An 18,211-nucleotide genomic window follows, 5' to 3' on the forward strand; every position below is an offset into this window, starting at 1 on the left:
CCAAGACTCTATAATGAAATCGCATTGATATTATGCTCACAGTAAACTCTTCAAGCTTTTGTCAACTCCAGTCACCCACTGCTCTACCTTAAACCCCACCCTGAATAAAGTGCTTCCTAACTCTGAAGACCGAGCAGACAGCTGGGGCAGGTGCCCATTGTAGGAGCACTAGCTGTACACAGCCATAGAGCCGTGAGAGGAGTCACAAAGAGCCACAGAAGGTAAGTGAGGGCCTGTGTTCAATCACCAGTCCCGTCAAATCAAAGACACAGGTTAGAGGGGCGGTTGTGAATTTAGACTGTGTTTTCAGTAAAGATGATGTTAATGGTTACCCCAGATGCAAACATTTAGTGTACCATGTATCAGGTGTGCAAAGATCTGATAACATGTGATTCCCTGAACCATTGTGTTGAAATGCTGTTATGTAGTAAATTAGTTAATGAAATCATTGACTCTTTCTCTTTCTCTCTCTCTCTTTCTCTCTCCCTCTCATTAAAAAAAAAAATCTCTTATTTGAATCATCTGAACTGCACTGACCTTAATGGTCGCCATGACATGAAACTGGAATCACATTGGCAAATTTCCCTTACCTATGAGGCAGGTAAGGGTAGAACATGGCTAGAAATCCTCTCTCACAAAAGAAAGCAAAGGCCAGGATTTGTAGCAATGGCTACCAAGATCTCTAAGCAGTTGTCAACAAAGGAGAACATTCCTGGAAGCCCAGCTCATAAACTTAGCAAGTAGGATGGCAGACACATGTGTAGGAAGGAAGAATGGTCTGGCCCTCTGTTCAGGGCACATGCTAAGCAGTCTCTGTCTAAAATGAAGTGGCCATAGACAGACAGGAAGCCAGAAGACTACCCACCAGTGTCAGCAGAACTTCTCTCTTCACCTTGATGGCACTGCTGCTGCACAGAACCTGTGTACAGGAAAAGGGTCCTGGATGCAACAGCATGACCTGAAAGCCATAGGGTGGGAGAATGAATGGCACACGGCATTTATATCAGTGCATCATGCTTGGTGAGTAGGGTGGGTGGGAGTGGGAGGTGGCTGCAGAGCTGCTGAGACCCAGAAGGTACTTAGGGGTGATGTCACACTCAGTGGTTTGTTCCTTTCTGCCATCACACTGGTCCATGCAGACTAATCCCCAGAATGTCACACACTGACCTGTACACAAAGCTCACAGGAACACATCATGTGAAATCAAACCAGGATAGACTTGTTTCTTGCAGGATGGAGAGAATTAACCCCCCTGGGCTATTACAGAAGTGACCCTGGGGTATGCAGAACAAGGTAGAGGAATCAGATCTCTATTTCCCATTACATCACTCTACAGGGAGGAAGGACAACAAGAGTAATCCATGTGGGCAGGAGACATAAGGAGAACATGCCCAAAGATGCTCCAGAGGGAGCTGTGGCCATGAGCATATCTTCCTGACCTTGGGCCGACCCCACTGAATAACTCAAGCACGCCGAGCACATTGTCTCAGGAGCAAATCCTCCAGGATAATGACTTGCACTGCCCTTCTGTGCTGCATGGATCCTAGATATCAAAATCTCCTGGCAAGGCGAAAGAATTATTGGAAGCCTAAGAACTGATTGGAGCATTTGTTCAAATCCTCTGCCTGGACATTCAATCCATTTTCTAGTGATCAGATGATGTTGTCTTCCAAAAGCCTGCTGTTGCCAGCCTGGGGAAATGCTTACATGTTCAGGTCCCTGATACTTTGCAGCTGGTGTCTCTAGGAGTGGTAGTGCTGTGCAAGGAAATTCCTTGGCTCTGAGTGGTGGGGTAGATTGCTCCCGTATCAGAGGCACATGGATGACAGAATGAGGCATTACACTTTCCTGAAAACATTTTTTCTCATCATTGTCCAGGCAAATATGCTCTAAGATGTAGTACAAAATCTACAGGGCACAGGGACTGCCTTGACTTGGTGACAGGAATCTGCTTTTTGAGTCTACCCGGAAGCAGGCAATAAAGAGGGGAAACCTCAGAGCTATTGAAGACTTCTTAGATAAGTTTTAGCCTCACAAATGTCTCAATTACAGAATCCTGATGGCCACATTCATGTAACGTGTCTATCACATGATGCTTTGAGCCAGCTATCCTGTGCTCTATAGTTCCTGGGGTTCAAAAGGAAAATAAAAGTCCCCAGTCAGAACACATACCACTGATTTCCATGAGAGCATCAGATCGAGAGTTATAGACATGCATGGCAGTTGATGCACAGATGAAGCAAGGATCCCAGACTATGATTCTGAAACCATGGAGATCACTGGAGACACCAGAGCCCTGCATAGATGCCTGGCAGCCTAAGACAATTACAAGCCTATCTCATGCACCACTTCCTACACGTCTCCAGAGATGTCTCCATGTATTTGTAGATGACCCTGTCCACCTAATACAGCACATGTGTCAGAAGGACAAAAGTCAAGTTCTAGAGCTGAAGGCATGGCTCATAGGTTTAAAAGTAATTACTGCTCTTTCAGAGGACACACAGGTGTCTCATCTATAACATGAGACATGATTCCCCCTTCTGGCTTCTGAGTGAATTGCATGCATGGGGCTACAGAAACATTAGGAAAAATGGTGGTGGCACACGCCTTTAATCCCAGCACTTGGGAGGCAGACACAAGCAGATTTCCGAGTTCAAGGCCAGCCTTGTCTACATAGTGAGTTCTAGGACAGCCAGGGATACACAGAGAAACCCTGTCTCATAAACAACAACAACAACAACAACAACAACAAAACCAACAAAAATAGAAATTTCATTATCATAAATAATAAAAATAATTCTAAACAACAGTAACAATAAAAGCACACCAAGTACATGGTCAAGGCCAAGAGCATCTATAAACAAACTCCCCAACATGACGTAGAACATCGCTATCTCTGTTGTGTAGTTATCTTTATTTCAAGAAAACCTGAGCTCTGGTTTTCCTCATTTCTTTTGTACTCCCTTAGTGAATTACTTCATTTCCAAAGAAGCTATAGAGCTATATGGATATACTTCTGATTAATTTGTTCCAGGGCCAATACTTATGTGTGTTATAGAATAGTGTAATTTAGGGGTAGTTCAGAACTACATACAGTTTGATATTTATTGCATCATAAAATGTGTAATCATGGTTGAAGCCACAAAATCCACACATAAGACATCCTTCCCCTGTGTTGGCCTGGCTGGCTGGGAACTCACTATGTAGCCCAGGTTCCTGGGAATTACAGAGGTTATATCTCTGTCTGAGAGTTCTGGTGTTTCAGGCCTGGGACAACAGACCTGAATAAAGAAGATGATCTTAAGAGTGAACAGTTAGAAAGCAATTTTTATTCATAAAAAAACATTATTTTAGAACTGGCTTTCAAAAGGCAGTCAATATAAAGATGGAATAGCCTTGGCAAATTCTGAAAAATATAATAAGGAATACAATGTCCCAATTACAAGTGAATATAAAAACAAGACAACGAAAACCAAAAAAACCTAAATAAAAACTTTCTGCATTCTCTCACTGCTGATTTAGCAGCACAGACCTGGTGCCTATAACTGACCTTAGACATTTAAAGGCAGGGCAGTCGACTCAGGTTCTCAAGACCCAGAAACAACCTGGGTGGATCAGTGGCTTCACAAAACTGTGGTGTATTCACACTAAGAAAAAGGAAAAATGACAAAGACTATCGAATCAAAGGATTCTATGATTGCTAGGGATGAGGATTAGCAGGTGGCTCCTGATGCAGCTGATCCTTCCTTCTCCAGGAGACTCTTCCTGTGCTGTGGCTAGTTTCTAGTTCATGTAGCAGTTTCTCAGGCCTAAAGGAGAAAAGCAGTTATAACAGGCCTGGTGGGTAACTGCCATGTCAGCTGCCAGGCCCCTACCTCCCACCCACTGAATTGTACTAGAAAGTCAATATTGAACTTTTACCTCAAATCATTGTTTGTACCCCGAGGAAAAAAAGAGTCACACAGTAGTTGACCCTAGAGATTTTTCTAAGGCTTAAATACATGTCAGAATTTGAGCTAAGGAATGTTTATTCTCTGTACTAGGAGTAGGACATTCTCCTACACTCCAGGGGCATCATTTTCCAAAAGTAACGTCATATAGTCACTAGCATATGAGTGATATGCACTATATTCATGATGAGTTAATGGTGGATCACAACATAGACATAAAACAGACCTGACAAGGCCGTGAGGCTAACTCAGTCCTCCTGCTCAGGATGCATCTTGCTCACATGCAACATGCAAAATCTAGCCTGGGAATGCAATTTTGGCCAGACGGGGAAGGTGTACACCTTCAGATCCTGTCACATGGGAGGCAGAAGCAGGCAGATATCTGAGAGTTAAAGGACAGCGTGCTCAGAACATAGTAGAGACTACAGGAGTCAAAATGCCTCAGACACAAAGAGTAGCAAACATATTTTTTTCCCCTGGATACAAGTTCTTGTTGACTAGTCCAGCACAAAACTTTTGAGTTCTTCTTTTACTGACAGATGCTCTTAGCCTTGCTGGTGAACAAAAGCCCCTAAAAGACAGAGATTCCTAGTGCAGGGGACACATATGAATCCACCCTCTCACCCCGGCCTGGGCTCCTACCTCATCTGAAGGACTTCAAAGTGATGCTGCAGTTTGTCTGCTAAGTTCCTTTCCTGGGTGACCACCTCCTACTTCTTCAGCATGTACTTATTAATATTTCTTCCCTTCTTTCCATAAGCTGTTCATTACAAGATGGTGTTCTTAGTGAAGGGTTTGTCCAGAACTCCATACAAGAGCAAGCACATACAGAGGATCCCAAGAGCATGCTGCTCAGCCAGGCAAGCCAGAAACTTTCCCACCAAACTTTAGGGAAATAAAAACCCTGTTTAGAGGTAGAAACTTCGAAGAAAAATCCCAAGTGGTCTCCTCTGGCTAATGCACACAGGCATAATGCACGGCACCACCCACAGGCTTTGTGTTTCACGGGCATAGGACTTTAGATTTAGCACACCAGCTCTTTCAGAAGAGGTTTCAGAACTCTGCTAGCATTCCTTCAAAAGGAAAACTGCACTGCACAGCATGCTCTCTGCATGGCCAGGCCACGTTGAGGTGGTGAGAGAACTGTTTTCCCTGAAGCCCTAAGTCTCCTGCTCTCTCGTCTATCCTCTCAAAAGTCCTTCTCGCATCTTATCAGCTCCAGATTTTAATCTTCAGGAAGGAAGAACTTCCCAGCAACACTCAGAGAAAACAGGGCTGTCAGGGTGATACTCAGGCTTCTGTCTCTGTGAACCGAGAACTGCTCACTGGGCAAAGACCTCATTGGGTTTGAGGGAAGAGAGGAGAAGGCTACTTGCTTCCAAAATCCATGACAATGTGAAGCTCACAATTGCACTTGGATATTCTCCTTGCAAGCAGCTTCCTACATGTGATGTCCCACCTGCCATGCAAATGAGTCACAGAACTGAGAACTCAAAGCTCTGTGCATAGCACACCTCCTATCATGCAGACATGTACATGTGTGACATGTTAATCACCTGTCTCCTTCATTGGACTTCAGCTTCAAGCAGAGCAGCAGGATATGCTTGCCAACATTCACTTTCTCACAAGAGACTAACTTCCCCCAAATACTTGTGCATAGACAGAACAATGAATGATTATTTCACATGAGATGGGTGGGTGATGAGGAGTGTGCACTAGAAAGGTGACAGGTAAAAGCAGAGATGTGTGGATGAGCAGACAGGGAGTCAAAAGGGCAAATGGTAATCAGACATTAGCCTGAGCCATCAGTCTACTCTACTTGATGTTGATGGATCTGGAAGTCAGCCATCAGCCTACCCTACCTGATGTTGATGGATCTGGAAGTCACTGGTCTCTTTATCTTGGTCCTTAGAGAGATTATCTTAATGTCCGCCAAGTGCAGCTGCAGCAGGGCCCAATCCCCCTGCTTTTTTTCCCTGCCTCAACATACCTACTTCAGCTGAAACTGCTCCATCAAGAGTCAGCTGTGCAGGGTTCTGCAAACAAATTCTGCAGAATAAGCCCCTGGCAGGCTCCTTTTGCATCCCCTACTTCAAGGCCCCTTTAAGCCTGCCTATGACAGGAACCCATGAAGAACTACGAAAGATCCCAATACAGCCATGACAGTTGTATTCCTAAGACCATAAACCAAGAACAGCCTATAAAGGGAGAAATAAGCAACTTCTACAATCCCTAAGAGCAATAGGGACCCATGTCCCTCCAAAGAAAGAAGGTTCTCCCCACCTGTGCTCTGTCCAAGATAATGAGGAAACATAAAAAAGAGTCAGAGGTAAATAAGCTCTAGGTATGACAGGAGAGCCAAGGAGAGGACATTCTATCTTCTTTTACTATAACTATAAGCTCTGTAAAAACCCAGCCTGAATCCTAGAGGCCCAGGGCTAGCTGACCCATATCTCAAGGTGAGAATCACTTTTCTCTTGATGCTCCTAAGGATGACAGGGCAATGCTGGAAGAGGGAACAGTCTCATTCACACTTAGCAAAGCTGAATGCAAAAGTCCCAAAGCATGCTGATAGTTACATGGCCAAAGGGATACTAACCTGAGCTGCAACCTCTCCAGTCTAGAAACAATGAATGGCACAAATGGCCATTCCACAACTGCTGGAGTCCCTACAGACAACTTACCCATAGAACTCCATCTCATTCTCTGGCTCCATAGGGTTCTCTGATGCCTCAGTGTTCTCATTCCCCAAGCTCTGCAAATCTTACATAACCTGCTTTTGCTTCTTCCTCAGATTCTCATACAAAGGATTTGAACCATGGGAGGGGCTGGCCCCAGGAGGATAGAATCCTATGAACACAGACTGAAGGATCCTGAGGAATCAATCAGTCTGTGTTCTGGGTGACCTCAACCAGGGGGTGCCACATTCTGGATTCTATGTACTAGGACATTATGGTGATTATGAATGTCTTATCCTGGCCCAAGACCTGCCTAGGTTATGTGTTCTGGTGGAGGATGCCTGGGCTGTATGAGTTACTCAGGAGGACTGGAGTGGCTGGCTAGCCCATTTCTCAGGAGTCTATGCCACAGGGATTGGCCCACAAATAGCAATGATTTAATTTCTCTTGTTTTGACAACAAGGATTCTAGATGTCAGATAACTATTGCTGTTAGCTTCAGACATTTTTAGAATTCTGCAGATGAGACTCAAGGGCACAACAGCTTTATAAACTACTCAAGGGATTTCAATGTGCTTCCAAGGTACACACATAAGCCAAGGGCTGGACTGCTTAAAGAGGGGCTCCCAGAATTCATCACTGGCATCACTTTGAAACTGTGAGACAGACAAATCCTCAAGCCAAAACACAATCATACCCCTGAATCCCAGAGTCTGGGGGACACACAAATAAATGTGTGTGCGCAAATGAACTAGTAAGAAATGTAGACAGAGCTGGGCAGTGGTGGCACATGACTTTAATCCCAGCACTTGGAAGGCAGAAGCAGGTTGATTTCTGAGTTTGAGGCCAGCCTGGTCTACAGAGTGAGTTCCAGGACAGCCAGGGCTATACAGAGAAACCATGTCTCGGAAAAAACAAAACAAAACAAAACAAAAACAACAACAACAACAAAAAAAACAAAAAAAAAAAAAGAAAAGAAAAGAAATGTAGACAGAGACAGAACACAATGGGATGCAGAAGTAATGCATGGAGCAATACTGGCTCAGTAATAGGCACAAGGAACAAGAGGAACAGTAATGACCTCAGGCCTCCCAGACAAGCATTGACATGGGAAAAGTGGGTTCAGGCCCTCTGAGCTGATACCAGGAGCTTCTAGCACTTAATCACATGCTACACAAGTGAAAAGATTTACCATAAAGTCAGAGCATCCAGGAACTCACAAAACTATCACAAATCAAGGTCCTTCCAAATGTATGCTGGGAACTCGCTCTCCACTATCTTAGTTCCTGAATCCCTGAGTTCACTTGAAATTTGGAAGAAGCAGAAGAGTCCACTTCCCGTCTCATTCCTGCCCAAGCATCAGGTTCTGCCTTTCCTCTGAGAAGCATTTAGGGACATGTGTTGGGCACAGGGACATGCTGTACAGCCTTCTAGAACTTGGAACCCAAGACCTTAAAAGGATAAGATGACTGTGACATTGCAGACTTAGACTGATACCATGGGTTTGGAACAATGAATACCTAATTATCCAAGGATCCTTCAGTGATGAAGTTCAGGTAGTCTTGCAGCTCATTTCTCTCACTTGTCATCAACTGGATCTAAGTGGTCAGGTCTTCACTTCCTTCATCATCTGCTTGTTGAAAAGGGCTGGGATGTTAGCTATCCACAGCCTCGGTAGGTAGTGTACTTCCATAGTGATAAGGCACAGAGGGTGGACAGACCACTCTGTCCAAAAGAGGAATAGAGCATACCTGGGACCCAATGACACCTCAGAGATTTTGGAATAGGACTGAGATGCCTCCTCTGTGGATCTTGCCTTTCCCATCACTCTAAGTAGTTGAGTATCTAATCACCCAGGGGTTTCTCCTGCCTCCCTACACAGGCTAATGCTGACCACAGAGATGGTCTCTCCAGGCTTATTCACAAATGAACAGGGTGCAACTTGGCTTCAGAGCTCTGTGGTTTCAGAATCTAGCAGAAAAAAAATGGCACAGTTCACTAGAACTCAGGTGCTGTAAAGATGCCAAAATCTCCTGCCTTGTACTCTAGGCCCATATCTGTCTATTTAAAATATCACGCAGGGTCAGAACACAGTCAACAGACTGAGGAGATCACCCCACTGAAACCCAAAACCCCATGAGCTGGAAATTTAAAATACAGTCTCTATTTTGATCCACTCCCTTTGTCATTTGTTTGGCTGCACTAGAAGAGTACCTGACACCAAAACTGTTGGTTCAGAAAGCTAAGCATGAACCCTCTTTGGAAGAGCTGGTCAAAGGATTTCTGAGACTAGTGATGTTCTTTTGTCCCCATGCTACACCCTCAATGTCCAATAAGCATAATAGCGTGGAGCTCACGGTAAAAGCATTGGCCTTGTCAGGAACTGGTTTGGGGGATGGATAAACTAATGTTTTACATTCCTTGACTTTAAGGAATTATATTAAGAGATTTCATTTGCTACCCAGAGGCTCTATTTCCTGTGTTCCACTGATGGAAAGCCCAGCTCAAGTACACCTCCTCCAGGAAGTTTCATATCCCCTGCCCAGGACTCACTGAGCCTTTTCCAGTATCATTACTTTTTTGTTAGTTTACACTGAGATGGAAGCCCAGATTCCTTCTGCCTCTCTTTTATCTCAGTATGCTACCCATTCTCTCTACCAAGTAGATTCCTCAGTCAGCATGGATTATTAGCCATAAAGTTTAGGATACGTAAGCTACACTCCACAGACCTAAGGAAGTTAAACAATAAGGAAGGCACAAGTAAGGATGCTTGAATCTGAGAAGGGGGAATACAATAGTCATGAGAGGCAGATGGAGGGAGGGAACTGGGAGGGAGAGTAAATGGGGAGAAGAACGAGGGAATTTGGGATCAGGTGTGGAGAGGGCCAAGAGAGATGGATAGATAGCCCTGAGAATGAATGGAAATCTGCAACTGATGGGGTGGGGAGATGGGGCTATCTCCAGGAAGACACAGAGACCTGGGATGAGGGATTCACCCAAGAATCAATGAGGATAACCTTACCTGTGACTCACTCACTACATTGGAGATATGGAACCTGAAAAGGCCACCTCCTATAGCCAGGCAGGAATCCCAGTAAAGAGGCAGGGACACCAGTCCACCCACAAAACTTTCAACCCAAAATTTATCCTTTCTACGTGAAATCCATGCATGTGGGTTTGCATAAGAGACTGAGGGAATGGCCAACCAATAACCAAACCAGCTTGTGGCCCATCCCAAAGCTAAACAACACAACCAAACCAGCTTGTGGCCCATCCCAAAGCTAAGCAACACTTCCTCACACAGTGATACTCAGTACTCAGTTATGCTTGCAGACAAGAGGCTAGCATGGTTGTCCTCTGAAAGGCTTCTCTCAGCAATTGACTCAGACAAGTGCTCATACCCACAGCGAAACATTGGATTGGGCTTGGGTACTCTTATGGAAGAATAGGAAGAAGGATTATGGGCCCCAAAGAAGATAGAAACTCCACAGGAAGACCAACACAGTCAACTAATTTGGACTCTCTGGGTCTGAAACACCAAACAGAACATTCACAGACAGGACCTAGGCCTCTCTGCACATATGTAGGAGATGTTCAGCTTGTTTGTAATGTGGGTCCCAAACAACTGGAGTCAGTCTATCTCAATATCTGTTGACTATAACCAGTCACTCACACATGAAGTGTTCAAGAAACTATAACACATTTGTTGTACTTCATCTGTTTGTCAAAGAAGAATGTCCTCTAACTTGGGCCTCCTCTCTGACACATGGTTGAATACCTCACCTTTTCTTAGTGTCATAACATCTTTATTGTGGTATTTTATAAATCCACTCGAATGTTTTAATCACCTTTCAAATTGTGTCAACTATTGAAATAGAAAATTTCATGTGGTCTTTGAATTATCCATGCAATTCAATGAAAACTGGTAACATGGTCAAACTGAGTCTTCTTCTCCATGATTATGAAATATCTTTCTTTTGATTTTTTAATTAGATTTTTTCCTCTGTTCAGACATAAGCATTTTATTTTTTATTTTTTATTAGATATTTTCTTTATTTAGATTTCAAATGATATCTCTTTTCCCAGTTTCCACTCTGGAAAAAAAAAAACCCTGTTCCCTCCCTCTCCCCCTGCTCACCAACCCACCCTCTCCTACTTCCTGGCCCTGGCATTTCCCTACACTGGGGCATAGAACATTCACAGGACCAAGGGCCTCTCCTCTCATTGATGACTGACTAGGCCATCCTCTGCTATACTGGAGCAATGAGTCCCACCATGTGTGCTTTTTGGTTGGTGTTTTAGTCCGTGGGAGCTCTGAGGGTACTAGTTAGATCGTATTGTTGTTCGTCCTAAGGGGCTGCAAACCCTTCAGCTCCTTGGGTCCTTTCTCTAGGTCCTTCAGTGGGGACCCTGTGCTCAGTCCAATGGATGGCTGTGAGCCTCTACTTCTGTATTAGTCAAGCACTGACAGAGCCTCTCTGAAGACAGCTATATCAGGCTCCTGTCAGGCAGCACTTGCTGGCATCCACAATAGTGTCTGGGTTTGGTGATTTAATATGGGAAGGATTCCCAGGTGGAGCAGTCTCTGGATTGTCCTTCCTTCAGTCTCTGCTCCATAGTTTGTCCCTGCAACTCCTTCCATGGGTATTTTGTTCCCCCTTCTAAGAAGGATCGAAGTACTCACACTTCGGTCTTCCTTCTTCTTGAGTTTCTTGTGGATTGTATTTTGGGTATTCCAAGCTTCTGGGCTAATATTCACTTATCAGTGAGTGCATACCATGTGTGTTCTTTTGTGATTGGGTTACTTCACTCAGGATGATATCCTCCAGATCCATATTTGCCTAAGAATTTCATAAATTCATTGTTTTTATGAACAATGTAGTAGTGGAGTACTCCATTGTGTAAATACATCACATTTTCTGAATCCATTCCTCTGTTGCATGACATCTGTGTTGTTTCCAGTTTCTGGTTATTATAAATAAGGCTGCTATGAACATAGTAGAGCATGTGTTCTTATTACATGTTGGAGCATCTTCTGGGTATGTGTCCAGGAGTGGTATAGCTGGGTCCTCTGGTAGTACTATATCCAGTTTCTTGAGGAACTGCCAAACTGATTTTGAGAGTAGTGGTACCAGCTTACAATCCCACTAGCAATGGAGGAGTGTTCCTTTTTTCCCACAACCTCACCAGCATCTGCTGTCACTCGAGTTTTTGATCTTAGCCATTCTGACTGATGTGAGGTGGAATCTCAGGATTGTTTTGATTTGCTTTTCCCTAATGACTAAGGATGTTGAACATTTCTGTAGGTTCATTTTGGCCATTTGATATTCCTCTATTGAGAATTCCTCTGTATCCCGGGGTTTTTTGTTGTTGTTGTTGTTGTTTTTGTTTTGTTTTTTGTTTTTTATTTTTTTTACATTTATTTGTTTATTTTCTGTATATGAGTACACTCTTTTCAGACATACCAGAAAAGGGCATCAGATCCCATTACAGATGGTTGTGAGTCACCATGTGGTTGCTGGGATTTGAACTCAGGACCTCTGGATGAGCAGTCAGTGCTCTTAACCACTGAGCCATCTCTCTAGCCCTGTACCCCATTTTTAATAGGGTTATTTGGTTCTCTGGAGTCTTAACTTCTTGAGTTCTTTGTATACCTTGGATATTAGCCCTCTGTCAGATATAGGGTTGGTAAAGATCTTTTCCCAATCTGTTAGTTGCTGTTTTGTCCTATTGACAGTGTCCTTTGCCTTACAGAAGCTTTGTAATTTTATGAGGTCCCATTTGTCAATTCTTGATCTTAGAGCAGAAGCTATTGGTGTTCTGTTCAGGAAATTTTCCCATGCCCATGTGCTCAAGGCTCTTCCCCACTTTCTTTTCTATAAGTTTCTATGTATCTGGTTTTATATGGAAGTCCTTGATCCACTTGGACTTGATCTTTGTACAAAGAGATAGGAATGGATCGATTTGCATTCTTCTACATGCTAACTGCCAGGTGATCTAGCACCATTTGTTGAAAATGCTAGGTTTTTTCGCACTGGATGGTTTTAGCTCCTTTGCCATAGATCAAGTGACCATAGCTATGTGGGTTCATTTCTGCGTCTTCAATTCTATTCCATTGATCTACCTGCCTCTCACTGTACCAGTACTATGCAGTTTTTTTGTTTTGTTTTGTTTTGTTTTGTTTTTTATCACAACTGCTTTGTAGTACAGCTAAGGTATGGGATGGTGATTCCACCAGAGGTTCTTTTATTGTTGAGAATAGTTTTCACTATCCTAGAATTTGCAAATTGTTCTTTCCAAGTCTGTGAAGAATTGAGTTGGAAATTTGATGGGAAATGCATTGAATCTGTAGATTACTTTCGGCAAGATGGCTATTTTTACTATATTAATCCTGCCAGTCCATGAGCATGGGAGATCTTTCCATATTCTGAGATCTTCTTTGATTTCTTTCTTCAGAGACTTGAAGTTCTTGTCAAACAGGTCTTGATTTGCTTAGTTAAGAGTCACACCAAGGTATTTTATATTATTTGTGACTATTGTGAAAGGTGTTGTTTCCCTAATTTCTTTCTCAGACTGTTTATCCTTTGTGTAAAAGAAGGCCTATGATTTGCTTGAGTTAATTTTATATCCAGTAACTTTGCTGAAGTTGTTTATCAGGTTTAGGATTCTCTGGTGGAATTTTGGGGTCACTTAAGTATACTATCATATCATCAGCAAATAGTGATAATTTGACTTCTTCCTTTCTGATTTGTATCCCTTTGATCTTCTTTTGTTGTCCAATTGCTCTGGCTAGGCCTTTTAAGTACAATATTGAATAGGTAGGGAGAGAGTGGGTAGTCTTGTCTAGTCCCTGATTTTAGTGGGATTGCTTCAAATTTCTCTCCATTTAGCTTGATGTTGGCTACTGGTTTACTGTATATGGCTTTTACTATGTTTAGGTATGGGCCTTGAATTCCTGATCTTTCCAAGACTTTTAACATGAAGAAGGGATGTTGGATTTTGTCAAATGCTTTCTCAGCATCTAATGAGATGATCATATGGGTTTTTTCTTTGAGTTTGTTTATATAGTAGATTACAATGATGGACTTCTGTGTATCAACCATCCCTGCATCCCTGGGATAAAGCCTACTTGATCATGATGGATGATTGTTTTGATATGTTCTTGGATTCAGTTTGCAAGAATTTTATTGGGGGGGCTGGCAAGATGGCTCAGCGGGTAAGAGCACCGACTGCTCTTCCAAAGGTCCTGAGTTCGGATCCCAGCAACCACATGGTGGCTCACAACCACCCATAATGAGATATGACTCCCTCTTCTGGTGCATCTGAAGACAGCTACAGTGTATTACGCCGAAGTGAGAGGGGCCGGAGCATGCAGGCAAACACTCATATACACGATTATCGTAGTTCATAAATGTAAAATAAAAATAAATCTTTAAAAAAAAAGAATTTTATTGGGTATTTTTGCATTGATATAAGAGAAATTGGTCTGAAGTTTTCTTTTGATGTTAGGTCGATTTTATTCGATATTAGGTATCAGAGTGATTGTGGCTTCATAGAACGAATTGGGTAGAGTACCTTCTGATTCTATTTTGTGGATTAGTTTGAGGAGTATTGGTACTAGGTCTTCTTTGAAGGTCTGATAAAAGTCTGCACTAAACCCATCTGGTCCTGGGATTTTTTTTTGGTTGGGAGACGATTAATGACTGTTTCTATTTCTTTAGGGGATATGGGGCTGTTTAGATCGTTGATCTGATCTTGATTTAACTTTGGTACCTGGTATTTGTCTAGAAAATTGTCCATTTCATCTAGGTTTTCCAGTTTTGTTGAGTATAGGCTTTTGTAGTAGGATATCATGATTTTTTGGATTTCCTCAGTTTCTGTTATGTCTCCCTTATCATTTCTGATCTTGTTAATTAGGATACTGTCTCTGTGCCCGCTAGTTAGTCTGGCTAAGGGTTTATCTATTTTGTTGATTTTCTCAAAGAACCAGCTCCTGGTTTGGTTGATTCTTTGTATAGTTCTTTTTGTTTCCACTTGGTTGATTTCAGCCATGAGCTTGATTATTTCCTGCTGACTACTACTCTTAAGTGAATTTGCTTCTTTTTGTTCTAGAGCTTTTAGATGTGCTGTCAAATTGCTGGTGTATGCTCTCTCCAGTTTCTTTTTGGAAGCGCTCAGAGCTATGAGTTTTCCTCTTAGGACTGTTTTCATTGTGTCCCATAAGTTTGAGTATGTTGTGGCTTCATTTTCATTAAACTCTAAAACGTCTTTAATTTCTTTATTTCTTCCTTGACCAAGTTGTCATTGAGTAGAATGTTGTTCAGCTTCCATGTGTATGTGGGCTTTCTATTGTTTATGTTGTTTAAGAGCAGCCTTAGTCTGTGGTGGTCTGATGATATGCAAGGAATTATTTCAATCTTCTTGTATCTGTTGAAGCCTGTTTTGTGACTGATTATATGGTCAATTTTGGAAAAGGGGTCATGAGGTGCTGAGAAAAAGGTATATTCTTTTGTTTTAGGATAAAATGATAAATCCATTTGTTTCATAACTTCTCTTAGTCTTACTGTGCCTTGTTTAGTTTCTGTTTCCATGATCTGTCCATTGCAGAGTGTGGGGTGTTGAAGTCTCCCACTATTATTGTGTGTGGTGCTATGTGTCCTTTGAGTGTTAGTAAAGTTTCTTTTATAAATGTAGATGCCCTTGCATTTGGAAAATAGAGGTTCAGAATTGAGAGTTGATCTTGGTAGGTCTTACCTTTGATGAGTATGAAGTGTCCCTCTTTATCTTTTTTGATCACTTTAGGTTGAAAGTCGATTTTATTGATATTAGAATGGCTACTCCAGCTTGTTTCTTGGGACCATTTGCTTGGAAAATTGTTTTCCAGCCTTTTATTCTGAGGTAGTGTATGTCTTTGTCACTGAGGTAGGTTTCCTGTATGCAACAAAATGTTGGGTCCTGATTAAATACCCAGTCTGATAGTCTTTGTCTTTTTATTGGGGAATTGAGTCCATTGATATTAATAGATATTAAGGAAAAGTAATTTTTGCTTCCTGTTATTTTTGTTGTTAGAGTTGGAATTCTGTTCATGTGGCTATCTTCTTTTAGTTTTGTTGGAAGATTACTTTCTTGCTTTTTCTAGGATGTAGTTTCTCTCTTTGTGTTATAGTTTTCCATTTATTATCCTTTGAAGGGCTGGATTTGTGGAAAGATATTGTGTAAATTTGGTTTTGTCATGGAATACCTTGGTTTCTCCATCTATGGTAATTGAGAGTTTTGCTGGGTATAGTAGCCTTGGCTGGCATTTGTGTTTTTGTAGGGTCTGTATGACATCTACCCAGGATCTTCTGGCTTTCATAGACTCTGGCTAGAAGTCTGATGTAATTCTGATATGTCTGCCTTTATATGTTACTTGACCTTTCCCCCTCACTGCTTTTAATATTCTTTCTTTGTTTAGTGCATCTGGTGTTTTTATTATTATGTGATGGGAAGGAATTTCTTTTCTGGTCCAAACTATTTAGAGTTCTGTAGGCTTCTTGTATGTTCAGTAGGCATCTCTTTCTTTAGGTTAGGGAAGTTTTCTTCTATAATTTTGTTGAAGATATTTACTGGCCCATTACCTTGGGAGTCTTCACTCTCTTCTATACCTATTATCCTTAGTTTTGGTCTTCTCATTGTGTCCTGGATTTCCTGGATGTTTTGGGTTAGGAGCTCTAGAATTTTGCATTTTCTTTGACTGTTGTGTCAGTGTCTTCTATTGTATCTTCTGCACCTGGAATTCTCTTCTATCTCTTGTATTCTGTTGGTGGTGCTTGCATCTATGCCTCCTGACTTCTTTCCTAGGTTTTCTATCTCCAGAGTTGTCTCTCTTTGTGAATTCTTAATTGTCTCTACTTCCATTTTTAGATCTTGGATGGTTTTTCAATTCCTTCACTTGTTTGGTTGTGCTTTCCTGGGATTTTTGTGTTTCCTCTTTAAGGGCTTCTACTTGTTTACTCGTGTTCTCCCATAATTCTTTAAGGGATTTTTGTGTTTCCTCTTTAAGAGCTTGGTCCTGTTTACCTGTGTTCTCATATTTCTTTAGGGGAGTTATTTATGTCTTTCTTAAATTCCTCTATCAACATCATGAGATATGATTTTGGATCCAAATCTTGCTTTTCCGGTGTGTTGGGGTATCCAGGACTTGCTGTGGTGGGAGTACTGGGTTCTGATGATGCCAAGTAGTCTTAGTTTCTGTTGGTAAGATTTTTGCATTTGCCTTTTGCCATCTGTTAATCTCTGGTGTTAGATGTTCTTGCTATCTCTGGCTGGAGCTTGTTCCTCCTTGTGGGTCTGTAAGCCTGTGTCAGCACTCCTGGGTGATCAGCTCTCCCCTGGTAAGATCCGTGGGCAGTGGACTGTGGATCAGCAGTCCCTCCTGAGTGCAGATGGATGAATGAAGGACCCTGTCCCAGTTGCTCTGAAGCTTCTGCGGCCTGTGCCCCCTGGCTGGTCCCACCTTAGAAAGTCACCAGAGAGAAAATGGCTATCTTGCCTGAGTCCCAGGCCTGATTTTATTTCTTATCTGAGAATTTTTAGTTGTCCTTATATAGGTTTAGTGTATACTTTGTGAGGTTTATACCTAAGATTGTTATTTTTTTCTTGCTAGAAATGTTAATTGTGACATTTTAAGTTTTTTTCAACATGTTAATTGCTACCATAGAAAAGGAACCATCTGAGTTCTGTATGTTAACTGTCTTCTATAAAATTGATGTAATTGCTTAATTTAATATTTTATAAAATGAATTTTTGAACACTCCAAGGAGACAATAATGGCTTATTTAAATTGAGAGTTTTATGCTTTCCTTATCAATTAGTACAACTTCTACATTGCATTTTGACTTATTGTAATAAGTGTTGCAATAAGAGTTGTTTCAATGAGAGGTAAGATTTTTCATTACCGATGTTCATGAGGAAGCTTGCAGATTCTTACTGTTACAAATAATTAAAGTTGATTGCTGTGGAAATACCATATATTCTGTTTACCCCTTTACTAAGAGTGTCTATCACAAAAGTGTGTCACACTTGTAATAATAATCCTTTATCAACTTATAAAATCATATAGCTTTCTTAATTAGCCTCCTGTTGTAACGGATAACATTAATTTCCTTTTAATTTCAGATGAGCTGTATATAAATGTAAAATTCCTTCTTGGTTATTGTATATATTTGTTTATACAGTTATTGAATTGGATTTGCTGATTTTCAAATGTTTGTATTCGGGAAAATATAATGCCTTTTTCTTCTTGTATTATCTTTTTTCTTGCATTATACTTCCCATAATTGGGGATTTTCATTCATTCCATGTGATCACCATTTTCTGCTTGTTTACACATAGATTATTTCCAAAAGGATTGCATGCTTCTTCCCAAGTTTCTTATATATTGGACCAAAACTAAATGCTGCTAAATTTCCTATTTAACAGGGACATGAGCATATGCATAATGTATATATCAACCCACAATTATCAATCTTGCCACTTTTTTATTTCACATTAAAATCACTTTGAAGTACCATACAAAAATCATGTAGGAGCAGAACATGGACAA

General features: G+C 41.5%; 1 pseudogene; it reads right to left on the bottom strand.

Annotated features, from left to right (window-relative positions):
- LOC116084684 overlaps positions 1-1,028 on the bottom strand; it is a 56,304-nt pseudogene extending 55,276 nt beyond the window's left edge.
- Positions 1,029-18,211: the final 17,183 nt, after the last annotated feature.

The sequence above is a fragment of the Mastomys coucha genome, unplaced genomic scaffold (genome assembly GCF_008632895.1).
Source record: "Mastomys coucha isolate ucsf_1 unplaced genomic scaffold, UCSF_Mcou_1 pScaffold9, whole genome shotgun sequence".
In the NCBI taxonomy this organism is placed as follows: domain Eukaryota; kingdom Metazoa; phylum Chordata; class Mammalia; order Rodentia; family Muridae; genus Mastomys; species Mastomys coucha.